Here is a 12,079-nt window from a genome sequence, read left to right on the forward strand (position 1 = left end):
CCAATTTCTCTTTGACAGAGAGAATAATCCTGGAAAACATAAAGACAAGACCTTTCATCTACCCAGAAGTCTTAGTACCCTACTGGCTAGGCACTAAATATGAGCTACTTATATGAGGTATTAGACCATTATGTTGACTTTGCATGGATTTGTGCAACCACACAAATTTCCAGGCCTGAGACCTCAAGAAATAGATCAGAAAAAAATCAGCAAGGTTGGTCCTCTCCCAAGCTTTGAGATCTCTAGACTGGAAAAAATCCCATTGCTTCCTGAATTTAACGCACAAACTTGAAACCCTCTGGCCTTCCTTGCTGATCTTTCTGCCTCTTCAGCCCTAAGTTGTTTTCATCTTATTGTAAAAATTCCAAATTATTGTCTCCTTCTCACAAAAGGTTCATACCTTCTTGGTGTTTTCTCATGGGCCACTCCTCAGAGCACTGCCTCTTTCTTCTCCACACAGTAGCCAACTGACTCCAGCTCCACTCTCGAGCAACCAACCCACTCTTTATAGTATTCTTCTTATTGGTCGCAGCTGTGGCCTGTTAAAGTCAGGCCTGTTCCTAATCTTTGGTAATTGACCCAGCTGCAAGTCCTTAGGGGTGTGATTACTTTCCACACTATCTTTATTTTCCTATATTCTATCCCCCCCACACTAACTGGACAGGCACTGGTCTAGTCTGCCACAAATGCAGGGTGTCCACCTCCCCCTGGGCACCACCGTGTCCAGAGCAGGAGCTCATGTTGCTCCTGCAGTGAACTGTGGAAATTCCAACAGCTTTAACAGAAGCCGGTGTGTGTCTTACAGCTGCAGAGTGGTTTTTTTTTCATTTCGGTGTTATCACTCGGGCAGAGCTGCTTTGCCCACAAGGTAAGCCCTTGCCTATCTACAGCGTGTGGTATCCAGGAAAGCATAGCTGTGCAGGCAGGGCCTCCATCTGCTCCCCTTTGCCTGTCCCACAGAGGAGCAGGCAGAGGGGTGAGGCAGACACAGTAACACTCTCAGTGCTGCTTTACTTGTCTGAATCACAACATGGCATTTCATGAATAACCCCTTTTCCACAAAGACAAAAGCAGGATTTTGCTGCTGTCTTCCCTAATTCTGCAGAGGCCAGCTGATTAAACTCTTTGGAAATGATCTTTAAATTATCTTTATTGCACTGATTTCAATGAAGCTACACCAACTTACACCCACTAGGAAACTAATCCTTAGGTATTACTGCAGCAATGTACTACTGGACAAAGAAATATAGCTACAAATGTAAATAAGAATATGAAAAGAAAAAGAATCTTTCTCTTCTCTAGAAGCTGTTACTCCATCAGATTTCCACAGGACTGTGAAAGTCTTCAGGCTACAGACTTTATTCTCTCTACATTTTACCTGAAATTAATGTTGTTTTAAACAAATGCAATCTTTAATATTTTTTCCTATCCCAATTCAATTACTATTTCCTGCTCTGCATTTAATTTCTAATAAGAAATTAAATATGTAACCTGATCAAAAAATTATTTTCCTTTTGAATTACCCAGATGTTAAAACTCTGCTTCTGTGGCAAAGAGATGGTGCTCTGATGAACAGAGCCATCTACAGAAATCTTTTTGATAATGGTGTCCTTCTTTCAAATCCAAACATTTCCTTGATGTAGAATACAAATTGAGCTCTAGTGTATAAGTCAGCTAGGATTTCAAAGTTGGCCTTTATACTTTGCCATTAATTAATTCTGTCCAAGAAATTCAAACAAAGATACAAACAAAAAAGTTCTCTAAATACATTACATAAGGCATTCAGAGTATTCTAATTCATTCCCCTCCAGGAACACAGCAGAGTCAAAGAATAGTGTACACAGCATGTTTGGACTGTATAAAGAGCACTAGAAACTGTAAGAATAGTTTAAAACCCGTTTATTTAAAGCTCTCCATTATAAGAGCTATTGTAGAGTGTTTGCTAATCAATCTACACTTCTGAGTTCTAAACAATTGAAGGCTAAATGAAGTGTGCTTTTCTTCACTTTCAGATGAAGGAACAAAGTTTCCTATTAAAAGGGAGGAAATGCAAGCAGAAGGCAGAAGACCTCTTCCAAAAATTACTGGAACTTCTGAGTAGTTTAAATATTGGCTAGAAAGTCAGAAACTCTTGTTTGTGATCTGAGAAAGAGACATTCTTTCCCAATACACCCCATGTACAGCTTTAAGTCAGGTAGAACAAGTATTTTTTCTGATACAATGAGGAAAGCCTCCAAAATCAGGGGAAACCCATACAAATCACTTCAAAAAATTTTAAAATCTCGTTTTCTTGCAATGATCACAACATAACTAAATTGGAAGCTGAGAGTATGGGTCAGTGGTCAGTCAGCATAGTGACATCTTCCAAGCTGAGTAATCAAAAATTGTTTGCGCTTAGGAGTAAGTACAACAGCATGAAGTAAGAACAGAACAGCTGTGTCTGCTCAGCCTGAAAGTACATTAAGAGTTTTCTTCTTCTCAAGATTCACTTAGTTCAACTTGTATAGAAACACAAGGGAAGCCTATCACCTCACACCTTTGGCACAAACAGTAGTATTCATTCACCTGAAAACCAGATCTGTTAGACAGGAGAGGATGCAGAGTCACAAATGCAATGTCAGAAAGTAAAAGAAAAAAGAAAGTGAAAAGTAGGCTTCATTGTGCTCCCCACTTGCCCACAGTATGCAGATGACACCTCCTTCCTTGTCCCTCCTGTGTGACAATTTCTGTAAAAGGCCACAGAGCTTAGCTGACACCTCAGTGCTATAAGTACCATTAACGTCTAAGAGATTTCCCTAGGCCATTATCTCCTTAGCTGATTATTCCCTGGAGCCCAACTCACAAAACACTAATTTGTCCCAGGATCTTGTATGGTCATTGTTTTTGTGTAGCCCATCTCATTATTTTCTTGTAATCTTATTTACTGTGCAGTGAGACCTAGGAAAGTTCCACACCAAACTGGATACTTCATAGGACTAAATTCCTAACACTTGATTGTGAACCTGCTACATGAGAAAGCCAATATTTGACATTCTCTTCATTTTTTATTTTGACACAGACCTACAATAATGCCCAATCTTAACAGAGTTTTAGGTTACAATAACTTGGCAGCATTGTCTGAGACTGTTTGAGAAGATACAGCTCCTGTAAGGGACAGAGATGAATTCCAGTGCCTATATAGGCGTAGAGAAGCAGAAGTACTTCTATTTTTCTTTGATCATGTTTGATAATGAAGACAATATTTCCATCATGTAAATTTTGAGGGATTTGAGGGTTGTGTTTAACATGCACTATAATTAGTGCAAGCTGTTTATATATTCATCAATGCTCTTTAGGCACTGAACTACAGGCACTAAAAGGCAAAAAAGAAACAATTTCACTTACATATTGCAGGAATCAGCTACTGGAAACAATCTAAATAGAAACCAAGTAAAGATCAATTATTTACCTCTTTCCTCCCTTATAATAAATTCCAAATGTTTGGATTCAGTCTTTTTAGTCCACCTGGAAACTGAAGACACAACTAAAACCATCCTGAATGCATTGTCTGCCTCACCTAAATATCCCAAACCCAGAGGAAGCTGATGCCTGCATTCTCAGAGCTTATCTATCTGCAGAGCTTTGTAGTCTCTCATTCAAGAATTTGAATTTCCTCTGAGATATGTGGCTTGGAAATGAGTCTGGCACAATACAATCTCTTTTGTTATGTAATTGGAAAACTTCATATCTTCTTTTAATATTAACGTGGGTTTCAGAGGAAAGAGTAAATTCCACTTTTCTTAAGGAAACAAAGCCCATTTGATCTCACATCTTTGCAATGTACAGACAGATATCCAGGCATGAGGAGCAGGCTCTGCTGTCTGTCCATGAAAAGCAGCATCATGCCATGCTATCTGTATTTTTATTGTGACTACAATTTACAGACCACGTATTCTGGTGTGGTGACAGATGAATAGTTCCCCAGCACAGCGTGGGATGATGGTCCATTATACAGCTAAGGGTCTGTAAGGAAGGTTTCCATGACAGCATTCTGTGTATCACTGGTATTTTGGAAATAACATTCAGCTTTGATCTCTGTCTTCTACAGGTTTTACTGTTCCCATGAAACATTATATTCAAGAAAAAAAAGAAAAATCCAGGGCTAGCATGAATATTTTACATACAGCCAGGAATGCCTGGAAGTGATATTCCTGTGATAAACTGTAGAGCTGTAGAGCTAAGTGATAAACCACAGAGCTATTTGTTAAATGCACCTATTAAATATCTTTAATTACCTGTTCCACTCTCTGGCCAGTAACCATTCTGTCTTGGGACTTATTCTGAAGTTTTATACTGCTGAATAGGTTCAGACAGCTGGCATTCCCAGACTGCTGTCTACATTAAAATGTAGGATTTTTTGAAAATGAAAACTGATTCAAAGCCCAAGAGAAGTTAGCTTCAATCCTGGGCCAAAAAATAAAGGGCTTTTCTATACATTAAAACATGATGCTTTTAAAGCACAGCATCTTGCTCCATAGAGCTGAGGATGAATATAGCACTGAATGACAGGGGAGAGTTGGGACAGGAAGGGCATTAAGAATACTTCACCTTCAGATGGTCATAAAAATTGTTCCAAGTAAAGTTATAATCTGTTTTGCAGCTGTTTATTCCTCCACATTTGGACAGGATTTTTCAAGGGGTCTGAAGGAACTAGATGCCCAGTTCCTATTGAATTTCAGTAGCATTCCACCCCTTAACTCCAGTGGGCTGCTCTGAAGGCTGTGAGACATGAAACACAGCCTCTGTACTGAGTTTAAACAAACAGTGGGGAGCTGTGATTTTTCAAGAACAAGGCCACAGTACAGGTCTTATATGCAGCACAGGGAGAGGTCCTGTGCAACTCTCTGCTACTTTGGAAATGAAGACTTTTCTCAATCCACACATGACTCTGATGAAGCAAAATACACTATCACATTATGCATATCTGTCTGTAAGCATGTACTTACAATTTATATACAATAAAATATCTAACTGGCTGCAATCTGCTTAAGGAGCTTTTCTCTTAACCATTTGAATTTCAAAGCATAGAGAAAAAAGCAGAAGGATTTTAATTGTATACAAGATCTGAGCTCAGATAAACCACCTATATGGATTCTTAATCTTTTGTGGGCAGCCAGTACTTCTTAATCAGCATAAAAAAGAATTCAATAATAAACACAAACACTGAGTGACAATACAAAAGCATGGATTTTCTAGCACATTTGAACATATGGCACAAAAAATATTATCTCTGATAAGGAAGAGAAGATGTAATGTTTCCAAAATGCAGTTTTATTAATCAATTTCCCCACTTCTTTTAGAGGATTATGAGTAAAATCTGAAGATGGAGAGAATGAAGTGTATAGAATTCCTCAGCTGTACTCTCACGGACAGAGAAGAGACCTGCTCACATTGTCCACTCCTAAAGTAAATCCCAAAGTGTTTTTCTCTATCAATGTCAGGCAGGAGCATGAGCCACTGGTGTCCTACTTTTCTGCATGCTCCTCCATTTCAAGTTCCGAATAAGCCAACAAAATATACCAGTGAATGTGTCCATCCTTACCAATGTTTTCCATTGTTCTGCACCCTATCAGGAAAGAAGTTTTGCTGGGGCATGGCAAGGAAATGAGCCTTTTGCTCCTGTTTTAAAAAGTGTACTGATTTAACTTGTGACAAAGTTGGGTGTAGAGGATTACCTGATATTCTTTGATAACAGGCAACATGAAATCAGAGCTTCCATGGGATTCAACAAGAACAAGATGCACTGGTGGCACCACAGTTAACCCAGCACAGCACTTTGCACTGAGCTGTGGTACTGACTAATGATTAACACAGCAAGATATTTTGTGAGACACCAGGGCTAGGAGAAAGTCTAAGGCCCTTAGCACAACCCTAGCAGTGAGGGTACTACACGTGATAGAAATTTGTTGCTTCTCTAAATTTCCAGCAAAGGAAGGGGTGAGATAAAGTCCTGAGGAAAACCACGGAGATGAAGCAGGGAGAAGCTAAATTTATTGCACCAACCTACCTCATCCAATGCTAGAGGAAAGCAATGTTTAATCTTCTTCAGAGTTGGGTAGCATGCTCAAGAGAGATGCTTGGCTCTGGTAGTTTTCTTCAAAAGGAAAGGTTGTTGTTCTGAACTTGTAGCCAGCTCTGCTCAGATACTCACCTGCTTTCTACCCACAAGTCTCATCTTAAAGACTTGTTTCATATTCTTTGAAAAAGTCTTAGGTTACAGCATGGAGCTAATAATGCCTGTTGGTTCAATCCCTGTTCAGGCCATTCACTTTAGAGTTGGACTTGATGATCCTTGTGGATCCCTTCCAACCCTGAATATTCTGTGTTTCTGTGATTTGGTCTGGGGGAAGAGGCAGTCTTCAATTTCTGAGGAATGCTAGTAGTCACAAGAAGAAGTGATGGAGAAGAAGTGATGGTAAATTATTTGATGGGATGTCCCAGGAATCAATGTAACTGCGTGTAGAGCTGTTCATTGCTACCTCAGCTCATTTATGAGGTCCAAGTAGCACTCACTTCCATAGGAAAGGGTTGTTACTTTACCAAAAAAAGCAAATGAAGAGAGGAAAAAGGTGCTGCTCAACCACTGTCTTCTCTATTTTTCTCACCAGGCTTTTGTTTATTCTTTCACAGTGCTCCCTGTCCTTGTCTTAAGTACCAGATAGCCAGGTTGAAAAGGATGTGCATGTAGGCATTTGCAGACTGTTTGGGGTACAGAAGCAGGAGAATTTCCCAGGTAAGCAGGCACTCTGAGCCCGCAGAGAGGGCTGGCTCTTTGCCCTGCATCCCCAGCTCCAGAGACCTCCTCACATAGAGGGGGGTGTGTTACGTGCCCCACAAGTCTGACAGGAGGCTCCTCTCTGTTCCAGTCTTCTTGGCAGCATCACTTTGGAACAAGCATGGTACAAACTGTGGGATGACAATCAAACCTACAGTCAAGGGCAAAGCAACACCGTGTCAATAGTGAGTTTTGATGATAAGGTATTCCCAACCCAGACAATCTGGGTATGTAACCTGCTCAAGCCAAAGTCAGAAAATAAAAATGAAGTATGAATTAACAAGCTGTGAAGGAAGCCAAAGAGGATTTTTGACTTTTTGCCTTTCTTGATCTCTTGGCAGCTGACAAGCTTTTGAGCTGCCCGAGGCTGCCTTACCTACCAGGACTGTCCAGCACAGCGAGGGTTGAAGGAAGGCTGCAGAGGGCAGGTACAGGAAAATGGGCAGAAAGAGCAGCACTTTTCAGCAAATTAGAGCATGGAAGTGTACAAACCACTTAGATACCTAATTTTAAAAATTGTGTGTCATAGGGAAGTGAAGATAGATGCATCTTGGGAAGAGTTTTACTTCTGCTCTGAATGTGCTGGCAGCATGATATTGTGCACTTGGCAAGTTTCCCTAAAATCAAAACCTTAAATCAATGAGCAATGTATGCCAGCATTTCTTCAGCTCGGAGATGGGTTTCTCTTCTAGGTTTTCTTTTTTTCTTTTCCTTACTGATGAAAATTTCAAGGAGCATTTGAGCTGTAGAAAATACGTTGCAGACCCCCACTTTTAAACAGACACCTTTTTATAGAAGCTGGTAAAGTGCTGGGGCTCCCTGGTTGTTTTGCTTCCTCTCCCTGACTGCAGTGAAAGCCAGCTATGTAACATCTGATGCCTACAATTCACTCATCAGCAGCTATTCTGCTTTTTTTTTTTTTTTTTTCCCCAAAGAGAATAGCACACAGCTCTGATTAGAGTTGATGTAGATCAATGTGAGCTTTTACTTTCATTATATTTAAAGGGACATACGATTTATTGATTTGCGTATCAAATTTTAGCACACGTGTTTTCTCTTTTGTCTACAGTCAATGCAGCAGATCTGTAGATCCAAATGTCATACAGTACAAAACCAGAGTAATATCAGGAAGATGATTAGGCAAAGATATTGGCATAGGACACATTTATCTTGTAATTTCAAATTTTTAATATACAAAGATACTACTTGAGCACAAAGCTAGAGCCCTGAAAAAGCATTAAATCTGAATGTCCCTGCTCTGAGGGGGTTCATAAAATGGCTGCTTGCTTGATTTACACATGATGTGCTATTTCTAGATATCTAAAAATAATTTAAAATTAAAAGCTAATTTATCTTGTGGTGTTGATAATTAGTTGAAACAAGTAAAGAGCTGTTTTTTTCAAACAAAGGAAAAGCCCATGTACTGTGCAGTCATATATCCTTTGCTTAATATGCCTTTTTCTTTTTGTTTTTCCTGAACAATGTGGTCGGATTATACATCTGACATAAGCTTATCACTAGAGTCAGGAATTAGGTAGTATTCACCTCACTGGCCATGTACAGGCATGCACATGTTAGAGATTTAGTCTGACAGCTGCCTAGGCTCCCTCTACAGTCCAAGAAGCAGGAAAGGCACCTCACTCTACTCCATCCCCAGCTTGGGGTCCTCTCCAGGGACCAGCTCCACCTACACAGATGACCTTGGCTACTTAGCTAAAATTTGTGAAGCCAAATACAACAGATATAGGTCCCAGCTGCAGTGAAAGCTGCTGCTTTTACTTAAGATCAACTCTGCTTAATTTCACTGGTCTGACCCAGCCCCAGTGCCTCCCTTCAGCAATGCATTACAGGTTACTTCCGTGAGATTAGTGCATTCTTACTGTCAGGCAAAAGCAAAGGGACTTGCTGAATCATGTCCTCAGTCTAGCAGAAATACCAATGTTCACTTGTTAAACCCTATAAATTATATACCATTCTTTATGGGGTTAATTAACACAGTATTAAGGACAAAGCAAACTGACAGCTGTAGTGCCTCCAACATATGAGAGGAGCTTTTAGCACCTTTAACATGTCCTGCTCCTTTCCTTGGAGTGCAGAAATATCATTCATATTTCTTTTTCCTTTAAACAGGGAAAAGCAACATGGAATATAAGTTAATACTTATGAATGACAGCATGATTGTCCACTAAGGAGGCATCATCAGCCACTAATAATTCATTTTTTCAGGGCATAATGTACGTCTATCATATGTCTCCTGCAAATTAGCAGTGCTGAAGCTGGGGACAGAGAATACCAGTTTTGCTTTTGCTGTGTGAATAAAGGCATGATCCGATGTGAATGACTCACTGCTGTTGTGTAAGCTTGTAAGCATCTTTGCGTGAAAGATGAAGGCATTTTAGATGAGCCTGCTCGAATCAGTGCCAATCTCCCAAGCTTGAGGACATCATTCTGAAGAAGACAGACTTGAAATGCAACAAGATTTGAGCTATAGTATTACTGGAAAAGAAATCCACCAAAGATCAGCAAAGAAGTATTTGTTACTTCAATTTACAATTCAGCTTGGCCATGGAAATGCCTCTGGTCAGGATCTTTTTGAACTGCAACTCCAGTCATGCGACATTTCTGAGGAAAGGTGTGGTCATTCTAAGTCCATTTTAGGGAAGTGGTAGGTCTGAAACACACACTGAAGGGAAGTTAAATTTCATGGTAGTATTTTTAAGAATTTGTTTCAACAATAGCAGATTGATCCATTTCTTTAATTATTATTTGCAGTTTTAAAGGAAACTTCGTTTCCCTGCCTTCAGTTTTCACTGAACTTGACCTGTTGGATGAATGTTTGCTCATATGAAACCCCCCAGCATTGCTGTCACAGGCTGGGTACCAGCCCCTGCTGCTGTCCTCCTCTGCTCAGCCATATCAGCTGCTTGGACAGCCAAGGGAGGAAAGGAGCTACCCTGGGAGCCCACAAATGCCCTGCCTGCCAGCCCTTTGCTCCAAGACCCCCTCCCCTCTCTGTGGCTGCTGGCTGTGTCCCCATGTGTTGCCTGATGCATCTAGAGGAGGTACTTGGCTCCCAGGGAGGCACACACCTCTTGCCTGGGAAATGGCAGTGTGTACGGAGCCTGGGAAGCAGGGAGGGGTAGAGGTGTCCCATTTACAAGAACTGGTACATTCCTTTGTCACAAGACTGAAAGTACATATGGCCTTTATGAACTTAGAGCTGTTATTTCTGGCGCTGATTCTCACTATCTCACCAGTCCTGGAAACCCTATTAGCAGGTACTGCGTGGATTACATCAATCACAGCCAAACATGAAAAATCTTGCAAAAAATTTATCATCTTGCATATGTAGTCTTGCCTAAGAGACAACACAAGGAAGATAACACAAACTTGAGACACAAAACTTGTTTAACGGGCCCTTGTTCTTTACTCATCCAGGGCAATGTGGTGAGCTCTTTGCTTCCTGGGCAACTGCTCTGAAGCTGGAACATTTCTCTCACACAGCCCAAATGCCGGTTTCCATTTTTTAGAGCTACATAATTCGATTTGCTCTGGTGGTTCAAAAGGTCAGTGAGGAAGGGCTCTCAGTGGAGAGGAGAGCCAGCAGCTCTTACTAACAAATGGGTGCTTGCCTTGAAAAACAGCACATGTCTGTTCACATCATCCAAACTGCTAAAGCATCCCACTGTGAGCGAGCCTTCCACAGGAGGAGACTTTACAGATCACCAGGAGTTACACAAACAAGAGCCAGAAAAAACATTTTGCTCTTTAAAAGGGAATCATTATATATAGTGCTTGATATAGTTCATTCTACTAATTTGTGGAATTGGGAGGGAAAACAGGACCCAGTTGTTTGAGGAGAGCATTCAGATGTAAAATGTGACTTCAGCTCAGTGGTGGAGTTGTGACAGGATAGAGACAAAAGAATATTCAAAACACACAGCTAGGAAAGGGGAAAGAAAAGCTGAATCCCAGCTGCCATGTAAGGACAATCATGGTGTGTGAGTTGGAAGGGAACCACCCAGGTCCAAGTCCACATCCAGGGCAACAATTAATACAAAGGCAGCAGTAATTGTAAAATTTCAATTTTGCATTGCTAAGGTAAAGCAAAAGCATTTTCAGAGCAAGTGCATAAGGGTAAAAAATACATTCCTTTCCACAAACAAAGCAGGTCAAAGTAGTGTTATTCCACAAGCGCAATGGATCACAAGAAACATTCCTCAGAAGTACTGTCCTGCCCTGCTCCCACTGGAATGAGAGAGCTCCCACTAAGGGAGAAGAATTAGCTCTATACAAGAAGCATCAGTCTGCCACATTTATACAGCATCTCTTGTCACAAAGGGTTTGAAAGATATTTAACATGCAGTGTTAACAAGACCATTCAGCTACCAATGAATAGAAGCTTCTTGATTATATCACAACAAGAGTCAACCCCTCTGCCTGGAAGGCTCTGCAGTGGTGGGGCAGGAGAGCCCAGGCTCATCCTCCTGGCACACACACTGTGCCCACTCTGCCACCAGTGGTCACCCTGGCTGCACTGGGGGCACCCCAGCAACAACAGCACCACCCGAAAGTCTGCACAGAAACCCTCTGAGCATTCGCCTGTGCACACCTCACTGCCGAGGCAGAATTGTGAGCATGGCAGATGTTGGCCCTGCAGATCTGTGGCTCCTGAAAGCACTCAGAAAGGAGGAAGGGAAGGGAAGTGCCCAATTCACATTGACTGGCAGACAGTGATGTCCTTGGTGCTGTATAATCCTCCTGCTCACTCAAAGGTACACCAAAACCCAGCTGACCAAAGGACTTTTCTGAATAACTGCTCTCTGGACTTGGTTTATATAAGAACTGTGTGGAATGGTACATCCCAGAGCACCGTGCTGGGCATAACCTACCAAAGAAGCTGCACTACCTGCTGAGCTTGAGCAGACCCCAAGAAATTATTTAGAGCTGAAGTTACCTGTAGGGCACTCCCAGCCTTTTGAGCCCTGTGCTTAAAATGTCTGTTTATGACCTCTTCGCCTCTCACCCAATATAAGAGGAGATAATTAGTATGAAAAACCCAGATGCTGGTAAGAGAATATTGTGAAGTCAAAATGTTTTATACATTTTTACATTTTGTGGTTGAAAAAATAAAAAGCAGTTATTAAACTGTGGTTTACATAAAGTGCTCTTGGCATTATTTTTTTAAAGGCACAGCAGTCCTAGAAATACTCAAGTTGGGTGGTCAGTATTTTTGTTTCAGTTTCAAGCAACTGGTGGAAAATA

At 41.1% G+C, this 12,079-nt stretch overlaps 1 protein-coding gene across 1 annotated transcript in view; it reads right to left on the bottom strand.

The window, feature by feature from the left end:
* PHYHIPL (phytanoyl-CoA 2-hydroxylase interacting protein like) overlaps window positions 1–12,079 on the bottom strand; it is a 123,935-nt gene that overhangs the window by 55,346 nt on the left and 56,510 nt on the right. The window lies entirely within an intron of this gene.

The sequence above is a fragment of the Motacilla alba genome, chromosome 6 (genome assembly GCF_015832195.1).
Source record: "Motacilla alba alba isolate MOTALB_02 chromosome 6, Motacilla_alba_V1.0_pri, whole genome shotgun sequence".
Lineage (NCBI taxonomy): Eukaryota > Metazoa > Chordata > Aves > Passeriformes > Motacillidae > Motacilla > Motacilla alba.